The following is a 19,204-nucleotide window of genomic DNA, read 5'->3' on the forward strand; positions in this document are numbered from 1 at the left end:
TCCTGGTTTGCAAATATGAGGTTCATCTTTTTGAAGACCTTTCATTGTTCTGTTCTTTTCCTGTGTACCAATGTGACTGGAAACCCCCTGTGATCTTTAGCTCGTGGCCTCTTCTGGATGCAAATGATTTCTCAAGAGAACACTGCACAAGAATGTGCTTCACTGTCTCCCATAACACCTTTGTGGATAAACTCAGGAAGTGTGAGTTAGAAGAGTAGAGAGCAAGATGGATCGAGAACTGGCTAAACAATAGAGCCCAAAGGGTTGTGATCAACAGTGCTGAGTCACAGAATCACAGAATTATTGAGGCTGGAAAAGACCTCTGAGATCATCAAGTCCAGCCTATTACCTAACACCACCACATCAGGTGATGAAGATGTGGAGTAAGACTGGTTCCAATATTGACCCCTGGGGAACATCACTGGTCACTTAGTGCCATGGTCTAGCTGATGAGAGCCAATAGTATCCTGGGCTGTATTAAGAACAACATGACCAGCAAAGTAAGGGAGGTTCTCCTCCCCCTCTACTCTGCCCTGGTAACCACATCTGGAGTATTGTGTCCAGTTCTGGGCTCCCCAGTTCAAGAGGTACAGGGATATACTGGAAAGAGTCCAATGGAGGGCTGCAAGGATGATTAAGGCATTGGAACATCTATCATATGAGGAAAGGCTGAGAGACTTGGGGCTGTTTAGTCTTGAGAAAAGAAGACTGAGAGGGGACCTTATTAAAGTTTATAAATATCTGAAGGGTGGATATCAAGAATGGGCCAGTCTCTTCAGTGGTAATAGGATGAGGCAAAATGACATCAAGCTACAATACAAGAAGCTCTACCTCAACATGAGGAAAAACTACTTTACTGTGAGGGTAACAGAGCACTGGAACAGACTGCCCAGAGAGGTTGTGGAGTCTCCTTCTCTGGAGACTTTCAAGACCTGTCTGGATGTGTTCCTGTGTGATCTGCCCTAGGTGTTCCTGCTGCAGCAGGGAGGTTGGACTCAATGATCATCCAAGGTGCCTTCCAACCCCTATGATTCTATGACAGTATGGAAAAAGAAGACAAAGGATTTTGTATTAAGCATTTAGCAAGCAGTTTTTTCAGCCATGTTTTCCTAAGAAAATAAGGGATATATGATTAGGCAGTCTTTGTTTTCTGATTTTTAGCTACTTTCAACCAAATCAGACATAGGAATAATAATTGGATTCCTAACAGAGTTTCTCTTTTCTACTTAGTTGTCAATTTCCATGAAATTCCTAATGTCTCCTTCAGAGAAAAGCCAAAGAGAACTTTAGCAGTAGGCGTTACTGCTTAGCAAGAGACAGCTGTGCAACAGGATGTCACTACTGTCCAAATGATGGATCAAAAAAGTGGAGTGAGCTGGAGGTAATTTAGTAGGAAGCTATAAAGGATACAGGAAGAAGCCATTAATTTTATGAGGACATTGGAAGGAATATGAGGTTGAAATTTTGAGAAAGGTGGTAGGAGCAAAGTGTAAGATAGTGAGGGTGAAGATTAGTATCAGACAGGGTTTCATTAGCATTGCTGGTACAGAAGAATTTACTTGATTTTTTAACCCGTTTTTTTAAAATATCTTCTTTCCCAAGGAATTACAAACATTTTAACGTCAATATAAGCTTTTTTTAAGCTTTTATTTTTCTTTTATATATCAAAATACTGCATCTAGTAGCAGAACTGCAAATTTTAAATCTATCAAGAGGAAAACAGCCATGGTGAAGAGCTTAAATCATTTCTCTCTGTTGCTCTTTTTACGCTACATTTAAAGTGATGACATTAAGCCTTGAATGGATTTTAACTTATCAAATTAAAGTCAATGCCTTTCATTAGTTTTTAATAGCATGAAGACCAACTGATCTCTAGCAGTTTGGGGGCGAGTAGTGAAGATTAAAAGAGGTGGTACTTGAATTAAGTTGATGTTGAAAAGATACTGGCACCCAAATCACTTCTCATAGTTTTAAAACTCATCACTTTTGTGGTCAGAGATTCGTACAGTGGCATTTCTGACTTGAAAAAAAAAAACAACTTTTTTTTTTATTTTTAGCAATGTTAAAAACAAGTGGGTCTTATTTTCAGGTAGTTAGAATAGTTTCAGGTATTTCCCTTTAGAAAAATAATTTGTTTATGTTTCAATATTAAAACCTTTCTAGATACATACTGTTTACGCAAGTACTTCAAAGCAGAAGGGTTCAAAAACTAAATATAAAAAGTCACAGAAATTTTATCACATAAAAGAAAATGGGAAGTGAAAAAATTGTTCTTTTCATTCTCATAGTATGTTCTACTCCTTCCATCTTTTTACATGTCTTGGAAAAGTACATTCAGCTTTGCATTTTTCTCTTCCATGTTTCCATACAAGTTATTACTTCTCTCTTCTCCCATCTTATACCATACCTTCAACATCACACAGCTTTCTTCTATTGTCCATTCTCAAAAATGTTTTCTTTTGTCTTCCCTCATTGTTTTCCTAACTTATCCTTCCTTTTTTCAGCTTGGTAGTTTGTTTCTTCTTCATCTTTCTCAGCCACTTCACCGGGCCAACAAGAGCCTGAACATCCCCAAAGACCTTTGTCCCATGCTAAGAGCTGTACCTAAGATACTGATATTTTTGTGTATGTTGGCTTTAGTTGTTCTGTGAAGCAGAAAGATTACTTCAGGTCCCCACTAATCAAGCAGAAAATGGATGACATGAGCAAGATGTGAAAAGCTCATTGGTAGCCCCTGGAGAAGTATTGCATTCAAAGTTGACAAATTGCAGAGGATTTAAGGAGTGCATGATAGGGCAAGCAAATGGTCTTGCTTTCAGCAGTTATTCATCAGAACATTTGTCCTTTCAGGAAGTCCAGTTATTTAGACAATAATTATGAGTATTGTGTCTGTGCACAATTGTACAGTGTTATTTACTACACCTGCAAAAAGCTACACTAAAGTAGCCAGTTAATCAAGCGTTAACCTCAGTTCTGGCATTTCTGAAGCGAGCATCTTCATTTACTCCCATTTTCCCTGAACAGTATATTAACATTTATCATCACAGGATCATGTGTGCTTCATTCCACAGCATTCCTGCTCCACACAGTATCCAAAGTACAGGCAATCAGTATATTTTTTTTTTAATCTTCTTTGTTCATTATGTGTGCCAATCCCTTGTTTAATGGATACTCTTCGAACCTTTCCCTGAAAACAGAATTTTGAGTAGCAATCATGGGGATTTTCTGTAGTATTCAATGCCATAAGAACCAGTGGTTTAATAAACAGTGATTTCATGTATTCTTGCAGGAGTGTTTTCTTCATGCCTCATGGGGAAACCAAGGCATGAAGAAATTAAGGTCAAAAGTACCCACAAGTATTGCATGCCTATTGGAGATGTACAAGACTACCTTTTAGAATGCTTATCATTCGTAAAGTCCTAGCCTTTAAGGCCACTACCCAGAAGACATTTTTATGTAATTTAATTAGTCTTCTGAATTTCACAGATCATTTATTTCACCTGTATTGAGCCTAGAAATTTATGTTTGTTTAAACTTGCTTTCTAGAAAGGTATCTAGGTCTGATGTAAAAATACCAAGAGATAGGGAGACCAGGCATTTCCTTTTGATAGTTTGTTCCAATTATTAAAGTTACCTTACCTGACTAGATTAAAATTTCTTTCATATCCTGTATTTACTGTCAGTTTATCAAAGGACAATGAGAATCAGTAGCAACACAAAACTATTCCCGTCGTGGTACTTGATTTACCTTGTATAGAATTAGCATGTGTGTCTCTGTAGGTCTCTACTAAGCAGGCATATCCTCAGGGATTTTATAATCTGAACAGAATAAGCTCTTTCACTATATGCCTTTTTCTCTAGTGCTTGCATTACTGTTGCGGCTCTTTTCTGCATCTTCTCTGGGTTTTTAGTATCCTGTTGGTTTAGGATGTGGACACAGGTGCCTGTGCATTTTTGTATCTTTGTTTCTCAGTGTAATACATAAAGTAAAATCACCTTAATTGCTTTGTGGAGATACTATTTGACTGTGTGTACACCAGAAGATTGCATTTTCCCAGTTTTTCCACAGTATAATACTGTCACCTTGTATTGACATACCAGGTATTTTCCAGAGGCTGCTTTTCAGAAGATGGTTGTCCTTTCTGGAAGTGTAGCCTATGTTTGCTGTTCTTACACTGAAAGGTTTGCATTTGATTTTATTAAAATACGCTTGATTTGGATACGCTTAGCCATCCAGAACCCAGAACATTGTTTGGTCATCATTATTTTCTTTCTTTCTTTCTTGTTCATGAACAAGAAGCTGTGTCTACCTGGTTCTTACTCATTGAAGTACAGCATTCTCACTCATTGAGTGACACTATGCCTAGTACCGATACCTGTGCAAGCTTACTAGGATTCTTGTATTACTTAGTGACAATTGCCTCTTGGAATATGGGCTTTTGGTATTTTTTTAACTGCCAACCCATTCTGAACCCACTTAACAAGTTTTTTCTTGATGGTGCATATTTATTTTCTTCTATCAGTCTGTCATGTCTGACAAGTCAAAGCCTAACAAATTTCTGTGCAACATCTACTTCTAATGTCGTCAAAGAAGGAAATCAAATTTGTTTCTCAAGATGTATTTTACACAAAAATGTGTTGACTGGGAGTAATTATATTCTTTCATTAAAATATTTATTACTTGAATCCAGTGTTTTCACTTATTTTGCTAATTATTGGGGCTGTTCCAGTCTTTGGGAATGTCTTGGTATTTTACGATTGATTAACAGGGATATTCTCTAACAATCCTGTGACACCTAAAGTGAAAATTTTCTGAATCTGTAAATGTAAATCTTACCCCTCCTTGATTTCTAATAAACTGAAAACTACTTATTAATTCTACATAAACTGTAACAATATAATCCTGTTTAAAAAAAAATAAAATACCAACTTATATACTGAACACTTCTGGGGTTCTTTTGCATTGCAATTTATGGTGTAGATATTCCAAACTTGGAATGGGCTTACACATTCACTGTTATTCTCATAAAGAGAAGTCCTTATTACCAGTAGTTGTGCCAATGATGTTTTTGTCCTTGATGCCTTTAGCTACTCTTATCAATTGGTATCACTTCAGAACTTCTACCTAGTAGGATGTATTTGTACTTTTTTCCTCTGTAGCTTTGTGACTTTTTATCATATGTTTGCTTTATTTGCTTTCTACGTGAAAAAGGAGTTTCTACTTTCACCTGGCTATGGGGTTAGATATTTTTTTATAGCCACCCTTAAAGGACTCCACAGTTTTCTCTCATATTTTTCTATTCTTTTTCTCCTGAATTTGAAGTAATTTGTATATATTCAAGTGTTTCTGTGCATGTAAAGATTATAATTTTTCCCACATGGAATTAATTTGCTTTATTATCGTTTATCTTTAAGTATTTATCAATCTCCAGTGCAATGACTGACATCTCTTGTGTTACGATGAGACTGTTTACCTCATGCTTGTGAATAATATATGGTTTCTGCAAGTGTGTCATACTAGTTTTAATTGTCCACACAAGAGTACCAGAATACATGTTCTAAACTGAAGTCCCCCATAGCATCATTCTTTTCCTTTCTAGAGATTTTAAGTATCTGCTGAAGAGAAAAACTTGTGCTGTTCCCTAGTTAATTTGCTGACTAGCAAACCTGTCTTAAGTTACATCTTGACCTCTATATATTCAAGAGCTGTGAGCCTGTGTTACTGGTCACTCTAAAAGGAATAATGGTATGAAGGGTTTTTTAAGGTATCCTATTCCCTTACGGCCTCTCTTATCCTTCCTGATAATCAGAGATTTTAACATGCCAGTCGTCCACCAGGTTTTAGCAGTGCTGGTTATATAAAATGTATTCCTATCAATGAGAGTTTCCTCTTGCTGCTTACTGAGATTCCTAAGATCAATACATAAACAATTGAAGAGATTCTTTTGATTATATTCTTTGCCACATTGGTACAGCTTGCTTGTTGGGTGCTGAATTTGAGCATGTACCTCATTTGCATTCCAAATAACCTCCCCTTGTGTTGCTGATCTAATATCCTGGCTGCTTCAGCTAGTTTCCAACTGAGAAGATTAGCCTCCTGCTTGTGTGGTGTAGGCCACCCTGTTCATACAGTCTCTTCTTTCACTGTTGTGCTGTTTCACGGATCGAAATCTGCTACTATGCAGTCATGGACGACAAGCAGAAAATGCTGAAGATAAACTTTCTCACTTGTGATAACAGTGGATAGCCACTTACATTTTAATTTTCCCCTCAATTTTTTTTCAGCGCACTGAAGCCTTCAGTAATTTATCTGAGGTCTGATGTGGAGGCATTATATAGCATTTATGTTCTGTCTCCCATTGACTTCAGTTGCAGCTGTGAGTGCACGGTACTTCTGCAGATTAGAAGAAATGAGGGATTTACCTCGCACAGTCAGAAACTAAGTAACATGCTATGAATCCCTCTGAAAACTTTCAGGGAATTCATGCTAAGGTGCCTTGACCAAAAGATGGATATATTCCACAACTTTTGAGCAACATTCATCTCCATTAAATATGAAGCATATTTGCTCTTACTGTGATCCCATTCCAATGGCTGCAGCCAGAGAAACAGGAATAAAACAGGTAGCGGGCTCTTTTACTGGACAGGGGTGATTCATGACCAGGTATAGGTCCACCCCATGCAACAATTAGAAAGAAGGCTGGGAAAAAAATAATCATGCTATTAAAAGTAGCATCACAATCCATGTATACTGTTCTCCTTACACCTGACATTTCCTAATATCTATGTCCTTGACTTCATGACCTTACTAATGTCCTGCCATGCAAGGGGTTAACTCACCCAGCTTTAGCTGCCACTTCTCAGGGCTCCATTTATAGTCAATACAAAGAGGAGGACATCACCACCACAAGACAGTTCTTCTTCCCTAAAGATAAGTGCAGAAGATAGGTGAAATGTTCTTTGGAAGTGCCTGGTTCAGTTAAACTTCAGATGGCCAAAGGTAGGGGAGATAAATGGCGTAATTTCTTTGTGTCTAGTGTTTGTGTGTGTAATTATACACAAGTTTGTGTGGAAAGGTACACTCGCAGATAGGTTTAGGTGTATGTGGCCTTACACACCCATATATATATACAGTGTTAATGTGGCTGTTACTCCTCTACTCACAGTACTTGAGAATAAATATTAAAATGAGCCTCAGATGCATTTCTGAATTGAGCCACTGAATGTGAACAAGGTCTTCATTTACTTTGTTGATCACTGATGAGAGCTTAGTAGTCCTGTGCCCCAGATCATCTTGGTAAAAATGTGTTATCTAGCAGTGATAGGAAGGTGACACTGGCTGGTAAAGAGTGATTCCTTCCACTTTGAATGAGCTGAGAACTTCTCAAGATGTGGTGTGTTTAATGGGCTTTTGTCAAAAGCTTGAATACACATTGAGAAGTGAGAGGTTGTCTGACTTGTGTCCTTCACTGGTTATTATGAAACAGGGTAAGGATGTGTTCCCTAGAAATCCAGGGGAATGTTTATTTTCTTCCTTAATCAGTTGCAAATTATACCTACTTTTTTAAGATACATGTTTAGGAGGTTAGGCTAACCTTGAGACAGGTTCCCTAGCATTGCCCTTCCCTTTCTTTTATGTAAAAATACTAAGTATAAAGCCATTACTCAGCTTCTTAACAAACTGTTCTTCATAAAATTAAATTCCTAAAATGTGTGTTGGCATAGAAGATATGACTGGTAAATTTTCTTGATTTCATCATTTTTTCTTAGTAACATTACTTATTTTCTTCCTGTGGAATAAGAACTGCAAAATTTGTATGTTATAAATACACTGTAAGAAAAATTATGAATTATTAGTTTATTTTATTTTAATACAAACTTTGGAAAGTTGTTTGTTTGTTTGTTTAAATAATATTTTGGTTCTGTGCAGTAATGATGAAATAGTCAAATACTTTTATTATCAAATTTGTCAAGCAATATTTACTTTCTGTGGTTTCTTACTGAGTTGTGAATTTTATTGTAGATACTAGCAGTTAGTTTCAGTGTTTGTAGCAACAATTATTTCAACCTAAATGCTAAGTTATGATAATGATGATTATATTTGTATATAAGGAAGCAATTTTTCCTTACCATAGTTTTATATATATAGTTTTTTATATATATACATATAAAAAAGAGCTTATTTTCAGAGAAACTGGCAGTTCAGCTATAGTCTGGTTCATGTAAGTAGTAACACTTTTTCTGGAAGCTTATATATCACATAGATACTGGATAAAGTTCCCAGAATTTTTAAGAATACCACAGTGTTGTAAATTAAAAAGAAATCTAAGTTTTGTAATAAGTTGTATTTTAACACCAGGAAGCCTCAGCAGACAGTCTGAGTATTAAATAATGCTTCTTTCGCTGTAGAAGTATCATTTTCTTGAAGCCTGAAAAATTAATTAATCTTTGTAGGAAATAAGTTCATTAAATCTCGCCAGCAGTGACAACTTGTTAGTGACTAGACCAGAAAGAAACCCCTTGCCCCTACTGAACTTACTGTCATAACTTTTATTGACTGCAGTGGGAGCAGCACTGGGCCCTGTATAATTAAGTCCAGTGAACTGTAACTAATCTTATGACATAATTTTGACAGTTATAGTTCATCTTTAATTGTTTACATTTCATAAGTTATCACTAACTCTTTGCTAGAAGATTTTATTTGGTATTTTGAAAACCCACAGCCTACTGATGGCATCTCCATTCAGCTGCTGTTATCCCTAAGAGCTGGCATCCCTATATCCCTAAGAGCTGGCATGATTTAGTACGTACTTTCCTCTCAGGAGGGGCAGCCTACCTGGATTTCCATCTTTGAGAAATGGTGGGACTTCAGTGTATCTTCACAAATCATGAACTGAGATTGGCTACCAACTTCACCGAAAAACAGTATCATTTGTGGCTGAACTTGCGAATTCCTTAATTTTGTAGAGTATGCTCGTGGAGTTTTTTATTCTAGTGTGCGAGTTAATAATTTTATTAACTCTGATGCTTGAATTAAATTTAAGGAATATCTTTTGTAGAAAACAGTTACATATTGCCAACAGCCAGGATTCTGAACAAAGGGCAAAGCAATATTGGTAGAAATGAGACTGACAATTTGTAGGTTTTAATATAAAAATCTAAAGTCGGTCATATTATGAAATACAGAAAAAAAACAACATGATTTGAGGAAACAAATCTTGATTTCTCAATATTTCACTTTGACTCGTATTCTGGAAAGCTTTTGCTGCTGCTTTGACCTCTAGCAGGAGCAGCGATGGATATTAAGATAGCAATCCATTTTGCCTGAGGCTGTTGATAATTTAGTCACCCGACACAGCTTCTTCTAAACAGTGTCTCTAGGATGTAGTTCCTCCCTCCAAGGGGAGTGGACTTTTGTTAGATTATGTAAATCACAAAACACTCATTACCACTGCATTGCTAATTCCTGCCTTAACCTGCAGAACCAGGAATTGCATGGTGCTTTTCCTGCATACAGCAAACACGAAAAGCCACTGTTCCTGCCTTTGCTTTAGTTTCTTCAGGGAACTGAATAAAAGTAGATTCAAATCAGTGGGGGATTTGTTTGTCAAATTTTGCAAATCAGACTGCAGAAAATGGAGTTTTACAAGCCCCATTCAGCAGTCCAAGATACCAAACTTGTTTCAGTTTTCAATATAACGTTCGTACCGACTCTTTCAATCTTAATTTTGATTGATTACTCACCAGTAGAAGTTTATACTGAAATCTTTCCTTTGTCCTCTTTATCCCTTGCTCACCTTTTCATTCTTTCCATGTCAATTATTAACACTGTGACGTTACTTGTTGCTGCAGTAACTTTGTTTCAATGAGGCTGTTGCCAGGTGAATTTTCTTGAGTACTTGATTGTCACATTTACAAAGATTTTGAGAGATATCAGGCAAGTTTTGTTTCAGACAGCAGTCTTCAACTTTATATTTTCAGGGAACTGGCCTGTGCTGTCTCTAGGTGTTTTATTTGAAAACAAATTCAAAGGGAAATGCACTATGTGTTATGTACAGTAATGTATGGTAGGTTTTCTTAGCAAGTTAGATACCAAGACATTGAAATATGTTGGATTAAATTCACTGGGACAGATTTACTGTGGTGCTGGTGCAGTAATGGTTCACGAGGCACTCAGTAAACAGAATGTGTCTGATTCATGTGTTAATTCAGATCTTCTCAGGTCTGTTTTCTGGCTGTGAAGTGTTGCTGTAGTTAGATGGTGAGTCTGGCAAAGCTGTGTATTTCCAGACTGTAACTGTTGCAAGACACGAGAGCAAAGTCCAGGGCTTTCAGCTCTCTGACAGCATGCCGGTGGCCAACCAGTACACACCCTGGGGTGCTTTTCTGCTCCTAGAGTAGGAGCTTGTGGATAATTTTGCAGATACATTTTTAGTTGTGACAAATTGACAAGCTTAAACTGGTCATCCCAACTGCATCATTTAAGCTGCAGAGGTCCTTGTTGCATTACGTGCCATTTGAAAGACCTCTAGAGTGTGTCTTGGCTGAGATGAAACAACGTTCACCATCACTTTCTTCTTTAAGGCTTCAAGTTCCTGCTTGCTATGTGGTAGTTTCTGCCATGGAACTGCCATGCAGAACAACAGCTCTGAAGAATTTCCTAATTTCTATTCTAAATCTGGTTATTATATTTCCACATTGGATGCAAATCTTTCTTCATATCTCTTCCTGAGGCAGAGGAGCCCTATGCTGTCCATTGCTCAAATTAGTTCCTCGTTGGCACAGTCTAAATGTTAACTTTCCATTGGTAGACCAAAGCAGAGTGAGATCAAAACTGAACCACTTTCCCCCCTCTCCCCAGCTCCCCCCGCCAACTCATTCACAGATGACAAACAAAAGGCAAAGAGCCAAGTTCTGACTTCCAGGGGAAAACCCAGTGCAACGGCCTGAAAACACTGTAAGGGTAGTGAGAAGCAGCTGTAGAAATATGGAAAGAATTAAAAGCTGTTGCTTAAAACCATTCCTTCTCCTTTCCCTTCCCTTTTCCCATCCTTTTTAGCACTCTTCCAAAAGTAGAAAACTGACAATTAGGCTCAAGTTCTCTGTTTCTTCTATAGCCTGCTGTGGATTCCTGTTAATAGATGTGAGGATGTATTTACAAGGATCCATGTCAATTTTCTTGCTATAATGACATGGGGTTTTTTATTTTTTAATCTTAAGTGGGAACACAGAAGTACATTGTTTTGCTTTTTTTCAAAAAAAGCAAATAATTTATCCTGCATTGTTCCTTTCTTAAAGCATAGCTGCCATGGCAGTATGATACATTTTTACCTACCCCTGCTGTTGAAACATTTTAGCTAGTTGATTTCTTTACATGTCCCTTAAAATGTTGGCAGTTCCTGTTAATTGCCCCAGTGCGCACTGATGAGCACAGAACTGATTGTCAAGCTTCCCTTCTTAAAGCTCAGAGAACAAGCTGCTTATGATGACCCAACAAGAGACATAAGGGAGGTCTGTGAAAGGGAGAGTATTCAACCAGCTTAATCCTTGTTTTCAGTAAGGCAGTGTCTTTAAGTGCAGACTAATTAGTGAATAGACATAGTTGTAGATTCTTGTAGACATGTCTTTTGTTGGCTTGAGATGAACTGAGCAGCTAATAGAAATGGTTTAAAATCTCTGCTCTGCTTTTCTTTTAAAGCTCTTTATTAGGGTATGGAGATGAGAAAATATAAATCAAAGCAGGAGCAAAAGTAAATACAAATCATCTGACTACGTACGTTGATATATTTCATTTAGATTTTATCAGTTACACTTGTGGCTCCCATTTGTGGAAGTCTGTCCCTGTGCTTCTAAAAGAACTATTCATTTTATAACCTTTGACATCTATCAATACTAAAAAAGCATGGAGTTTTTTTCCTGTTACACGAATGTATTATGCAAGCATTACTTTGCATTTAAATAATATGTTACAGTCATCAATCACAAAGTCATTGATCAAGATAAACATAGTTCTCCCGTTTTAGCAGTAGGGAAACTGAATTCCAAGAAGCAAAGTGAATTTCCATAAGAATCAATGGCATGCCTGAGACTAGAACCCAACTCTTTAGAGGGATTGCACCCCCTTTAATAATTTGTCATATCTTACTACATACTGTATGATAAAATTTCCCAACAGGTAGGAATAACCATCTGCACTTCCAAAACGTCATTTATGTTAAAAATGACTACAAGGAAAGACAAAGGGGAAACTGAGTGATGAATGACTTCTAGTCATAGTTACCTGGAAGTGAAAGCATTCCTGATAGATCAACAAGATGTTTAAAATATAGTAAGAGTGTAAAAAAAAAAAAAAAAAAATTAAATTGTGGCATTTTTTTTCTGGATGTATTTTGCCTGTCATTTGCGTGTTGCTTGACCTTGACACAATGCTGATAGGAAACAGATGTAGCAACTTTCTCTTCTACTAATTTTATAAAATTAACCATAAATTCCAGTGACATTCAATAACAGTACCTTGGTTATTGAAGCTCATAACCTTTTTGCTGCCTTTGTCACCTGTATTATTGATAGGAGATAATTACTGCAAAGCAGCTGGCTGTTAGTTTTAGAGAGCATCAATTGTTCTCCTGTCCCAGCTGTTGGTTAATAAGGACAGTCAACACATCTGTTTCAACAGCTGGTAATTAACAAAAGCCTAATTGCTGCAACTCTTAACAACAAATCTATGAAAGAGTAGGGATGTGGAGGAATATTATTTACACTGTGCTCTGCACTTTCTGTGACCAGTTTCTTTTTTCCTCTTTCTTTCTCTACTTTGAACACCACTGCCTTTGTCCGAAACATTGAATGGCAGGAGAACACAATATGGTAATCCAGAGCTTAAGTTTTTCAGATCTTTGTTGGTGTTTCTTATTGCAACATTTCTTTGCTAAGTTGCAAGATAAAATGGATCAAAAGCATTTTGTGGAGTTTCCTGCAACAGCTACAATCCACAGCAGTATGCCTACGCAGTGGGGCTGCCAATCCAGCAGCCTCCAAAAAAAAGTAATGGGTTCCCCTGCTTGTGCATGAGTTTAGGAGCCCTGTACCCCTTCCCAAAAAGGGTGCCATCATTCTGACAGTGGTGGTGATTTGAAGAATTTTATTACTGCTGTTCAGATCCTTCACAAAATATGTTGCGCAGAAAATGTTTTTTCCTGAATCTGATTAAACCTTCATACATTTAAAAGTTTGAAAGTAAATACCATGTGGCACCTTGCACTGCACTCACCATTTTAGCATTACAGAATTAAAGAGGCTTCTGTGCAATGCTTGATTAAGTATCTATACTTATAGTATCAGTCAGCAAACACAAAGATATTTCTCTTAATTAGACTTACGGTGTGTGTTATCCTTCTATACAGCACACATATAATTGGAATAGTCATCACTACATAGAGATAATGCGTGTGTACAAATACAGGGAAATGTTAATCCCATTGAAGTCAACAGTGAACTTCTGTTGGCTTCAACGGATCAGGATTTTCCCTGCAAAACCAAATTTTCTTAAAAGCTGGAGACAAATTTGGCATTCATTATGTTACCCATGAAAAGAAAGGGTTCAAGTATTAATGGAACTATTTCTTGAAGTATTATTCAAGTCAGGCATGTATTGCAGATTGTGTGAATGACTGAGTCAATACAAAATTCTAAGAAACAGCATTTAAAGTGGTATTTTGAAGCAGTAAACTGATCATGAAAAATTTATTCTTTGCTAAAAGTTAGTCAAGATCACTTGATTAAACTTGTCTCACTAACATTTCAGTTGGCAAATATTTCTGTACACATAGTTCTTAATTGTCTGCTGGGTATGTTGAAAGGTATATAAGAAATTCTACCCAAGTGCTTGCCATTGACAGAATAGAGATTGCATAATTAAAATATTCTAGCAAGACAAGTTTAGTTCAACAGGTGTTCAAATGAAGAAATGTATAATAGCTGCACTGAAAAAGCACAAGACATCCTTTGAAGTGATGAAAACAAAAGCACTGGCTAAAATTCTAACTGTAAGATAGTAAGACAGAAAAGTGTTTACTGTCTGGGTTTTTCAGGACTTGATTGGACACAACAATCTTTGGTAATTTAAATGGTTTCTTTTTTCTTCCGCAAATACGAGGAAAGAAATACACCTGCATTAGATTATGCTGTGGAAAGTTGCTGGAGCATTTGATATTTGACAAAAATGTTTATTTTTTCAGTGGATTATGTTGTTTCATTTTGCAAGTGATTATTTTGAAGAAAATGATGGTGGGTAATATATCACTGTTCTCATTCCCTTCCCTTCCTCTTCCTTCCTCTGAAGATTACAAGAATTATCAACTATCCAGCAGCTACCTTTTTTCCCCAGTTGAAATGCAGTTGAGCCTGAGTGAGCTGCAACAGAAATTTAGACGTTCTTAAGCTATGCACCAAAACTTATGTAGGAAGTGAAGAAATGCTTTTGCCCAGGGCAGAGATCTAATAGAATCTAATCAAATAGATATGAAGTAAGGGGAAATATTATTACCTCATATAAAATTTAGTAAATAGATAAATAGATTTTTAGCAGAAAGGACTAGAAATCTTTAGTATCAGGACATACTTTTGAGTCTTGAGTCAAGGTAACTCACCTACATCAACAGACCTCATCCAACACTATCACATCCATAACAATATTTGGAGGTGTCTGTCCCCTGCTGAGTCGATAGGAAGGTGCCTTCTATTGAATCCTCTCCTGTACTTTTTCCATCAGACAGATAGTTCCTATAAAGACTTAAATGTATGTTCTCATACGTTCTATTTGCTTTAATTTTAAATCCTTAGTCTGAGTTCTACTCAGATGGAAAACATTGCAGAAGGATTGTGGAGAAAGCAATATCTGGAGAGCTGTTCTGGTCAAAATCAGCACCCGCTATTCAAACTCAGTGTTACTGATCCCTTTTACATATCTAGGATTGCACAGATTGAAAGTGGAACTGTCCCTGTCACCCCAGTTGCACAAGTGGCTCAAGGTAGTGAAGCTGCAGCCAGCCTCAGGGCCAGGCATGCAGCTTTGTCTTTTTCCCAAAAGTGCTAGGCACAACATTAATACAGCTGGAGAAGACTCAAATTGTTTTGCTGTGTTGTCTGCTGAGAACTTCAGATACCAAAAGAGAAAAAGTACTAACAGGCTTGCCAGATTCAAAGTTGGTTTGAGAATGTCTTGGTAGTTAAGGTCTGGACATATCAGCATGGGGCATATAATTGTGAATTCTTTCGTATTCCTAATTTTCCTGCTAACAGATACATTTATTCAATAATTATTTATTCTTAAGTATAACAGTTGATGTTGAACTCTGCATTTTGATTCTGAGTTTCTTTGTGTACAAAAATACCATAAAAATTTGATTGTGTATACCTGCTAATAATTAGTTTTCGGTAAGGTGAAAACCACAAGTGAAGTACTATATACTAACTCAAGCTCTTCCCTGCCGTTTTGTTCCAAATCCTGTCATGGACAAAAGCAGTCCTGCTGAAGTCATTGGGGCAATTCATTTTTATACACCTGTACAGACTCATGGTTTTTATGGAAGATTTGTAGTTTAATTCTGATAGTGGATTTAGATGCTGCTGCCTTCTGCAGAAGTCCTGTCTGTCAAGAGGTAATAGTCATTCTGTCTCTGCACGAAGTTATAATGTGGAGTGTATTATCATTTAGCATCAGTTATAAGCTTTGGAGCGTGTATTGTTAACTCCTTTTTTGCTCAAGTTACTGGTTTGCATGCTTTTTTCTGTCTCTCTTATGAAGCATTATTTCAATGTACATATTTTCTTATGGAAAGGAGACTTGTGAAATGTTGCAGTGGCTTAGTTGGACTGGTGTCAGGCTGAAAGCAGTAGTAAGGAACTGTCAGAAGTGAATCATCGAATCATAGAATGCCAGGTTGGAAGGGACCTCAAGGATCATCTGGTCCAACCTTTTTAGATAATACTGTAGCTTATATGAGATGACTCAGCACCCTGTCAAGCTGAAACTTAAATCTGTCCAATTTAGGGGAATCTACCCTTGGGAGATCATTCCAATGTTTGATTGTCCTCATGGTGAAAAATGTACCTCTTGTGTCCAATCGGAATCTCCTCAGGAGCAACTTGTGCTCATTACCCCTTGTCTTTTCCATATGGCTCCTTGTAAATAGGGAGTCTCTATCTTCTTGGTAGCCACCCTATAACTACTGATTAACCAAGCTGACAAAACCAATTATCTGTACTTAGTCTAGTAACTAAACTATGATCAGGGCACATGCTGGCTCAGTGACGTGCAATCATCTCTGCTTCTTGTTAGAAAGCTCCCTGGCACAGTTTTAACCTGCTCTCAGACAATGCCTTTGAACTATACCATGTACCTGGGCCTATTTCCCTTTGACAATCTGGTGTTAGTAGCTCTTCCTTTTAAGGATGGATGGAAGAGAGCTTTTGACATGGTAGCACAAGGCAGGTCATGCCATTAGATCTCAAGGCCAGAGCATGGTTTCTTGGCTGGTTCTTTTTAGCAGTAGTGGGGTGGCTGCTGTGGTCATTTTGGGGTCTGTTAGCAGAGTCTGAAAATGTACCAGACAGAGAGCCCTGAAAGCACACACAGTTTCTGGCTGCAGCACAGATAAAACATGTCTGGCTCTAACACAAACTTTCTTCTGTTCTTCTGCCAGTTCAGTTCCACCCTGAACTGGATAGGACACTTTTGGGGCTGAGTGGAACATTGTTTTTATTGAATAGGGTCTTTGTTACTGCAAAGCTTCTGAGACAACATTACAACACTACCTTTTGGTTCCTGTGCTGACAACTTGCTGTTTGTGGCAGATACTGACTGGATATTGTAAGTGGCCAAAGCTATTTGTGGGGACAGTGGGTTTATCATGGGTGCTGATATTTGAAGCTTCCCCAGAGTAATCTGATAGATCTCAGACACCACATGGAAGGCTTCTTCAATTCACTCCAGCCAAAATGGTCATTGCCTTCCTGATTTTCCCTAAGAGATTGCCACTAAAGTTTGTTATAAAGTGTAATAATCTTCATGGTGTGTGTGAAACAGGACAGGTCTGTCAGAGTGAGGGAAACATACCTGCTATGAAATGTATCAGAGAGGTTTTATTCTTTTTTTAAGCTTGTATTTGATGACGTGGTCTGCCTTAGAAGGAACGTATGTTTAATGTCCAGTTGCTTATGCAGCTGTGAAGGGGGTCATAATAAGGCTTCTTCAGATAAACAGTATGCACCATGACCAAAACAATGTGCTTTATTTTCCCTTCAAACAAGATTGCATTGCTGATATCTTTCCATTATTTATTTGAAATTGCATTTTCTGAGCAATTTTTAGATCAGAAACAAAGTGTGTGATGTCACCAAACCTGAATTACAGAATGTGGATAAGTGTGCCGTTCCCACATGCCCACAGCTGCAAGCAGTCTTTAATCTGAACAGTAAAGGACAACTTACTTTTGTTCTTGTCCTGTAGATTCTAAAGCCATAACTACTAAGCAGAAATAACTGCTGTAAATGGCTTTTTGCTCCTCTATTAAAACAAAGTCTTCTTGGTTGTTTTCTGTTTAGTTTCTTTTCACAGTATGCATCATGGTTTAGTAGTGAGACAAGCTGGTTTACCTAGCTGTATATGGAGATGTAACTACTTGCTATTTTAAAGCACCATCAGCTTTTGTTCGTAATAAAATCTCTCCTACTTAGAGGTCAGCATCTCTGAACATGACATTATTTATGTGCAAAGCCCAATCCAGCTACGAATGTGTATTTTGGAGCTGTCATCTTTGAAAGTTTTCAGGAGTCTTTTTGTTGTCACTAAAGTTATGTCTTACCTGGAATTATCTTCCCGGTATCCTTAGGTAGTTATCTATATGCTCATAGTAGATATGTATTATACAATATTTGGGTTTTTAGCTATGTATTCAAATGAAACTAAATCAAATCTTGACCTTGGGAAGTCAATTTCAGTTTTGGGTTAACCTCACAAGGGCCGAATTTGAAATTAATCTTCCTCACTGTGTGAATCATTCTTACCATTAAATGGTTGCGTGTATTAGTCTCACACACTCATCACATGGCTTGGAGATTTTCCTTAGAATAGCTAATTTTTCCTGCAATTTCAATATACCATATATTGCTTGAAAGAATTATAGGATGTTACAAAATAATACTGCAGATGATGAAGAAACTTTGTATCAACATCATATCAAAGGTTAGATGAGCAAATTTTAATTCTCACTGGAAAATATAATGAGCAATAGGATAATGGACTGAATCTGCTTGTAATACATGCTTGTTTGGGCACATCGTTTGGTGAAAGAGTAAACTGCTTGTCAAGTACTGCTGGAACAGTGTGTTTCCCCAGCGTGATATGACCACACGGTGCAAGAATGAAGCATTCACATCTCAGTCGTCATGGTTAAACTAGTATTGCTTTATGATAATTAGTAGATAATAAGTTTGCCCCTATTGTAATAAAATTAACCAGATATGTATCTAGTCTGAGAAAAAATGCTATTGGATCACTTCATTTTCTTTGTCAGAGATGTAAAAAGCTATTTGGTTATTTAGTTATTTTTTTTATCCGATCTGCATAATATTTGTTGTGGCCTGTTGCATTCCAGTCACAACAGGATCTCTCAGAAATTAATGACCATACAAGCAGTATTCATTTGGCATCATCATGTATTGTTATTGGGGAATTTGTTGTTGTGATGCAGACAAGAGTCTGCATCTCAAATACCAACATCTCTTATAAAGTTTTCCAAAAAGCTCTTTACAATTATTAAGTTAGGGATAGCATAAAGACCGAGTGGGGAAAGGTGGCATTAGGTAGACTTGCAGAACAACACTTCTTGAAAATGACAATTACATTTTGGAATAAAAGGAAGGTGACAGGATTAGCATTTTTAATTCCAATAAGAGAAAACATTAAAACGTTCTTTGTAAAGTAACTGAAAAAGATGCACCTATACAGGCTAAAAAGCCAGTGTAAATGCACTAACATCGTAGATGTGAAAACTCTGATTTCAGCTCCCTGATCCGTGCTGGGCACCCACAATTTTTTTGATGACTAGGCTGTGAAGTTAGTCTACTTTTCCACGATGCATCTTCTGTCTGGATCTGCTTTTCTCATACTTAGTAATTTAATAAAAAATACTTGTACCAGCTG

At 37.2% G+C, this 19,204-nt stretch overlaps 1 protein-coding gene and 1 long non-coding RNA gene across 6 annotated transcripts in view; one reads left to right on the top strand and one right to left on the bottom strand.

Moving 5' to 3' along the window:
- The window catches only part of LOC127386098 (uncharacterized), a 34,631-nt gene extending 24,820 nt beyond the window's left edge, over positions 1–9,811 (bottom strand). For both annotated transcript variants that reach the window (XR_007889807.1, XR_007889808.1), the window contains exons 1-2: positions 9,745–9,811; positions 6,841–6,925 (exon numbers count right to left, since the gene is read on the bottom strand). This is a non-coding gene — a long non-coding RNA (uncharacterized LOC127386098). The remainder of the gene's footprint in view (positions 1–6,840; positions 6,926–9,744) is intronic.
- The window catches only part of MIPOL1 (mirror-image polydactyly 1), a 189,728-nt gene that overhangs the window by 114,526 nt on the left and 55,998 nt on the right, over positions 1–19,204 (top strand). The gene's annotated exons all lie outside the window — the stretch shown is intronic.

Source organism: Apus apus, chromosome 5, assembly GCF_020740795.1.
Source record: "Apus apus isolate bApuApu2 chromosome 5, bApuApu2.pri.cur, whole genome shotgun sequence".
NCBI lineage: Eukaryota > Metazoa > Chordata > Aves > Apodiformes > Apodidae > Apus > Apus apus.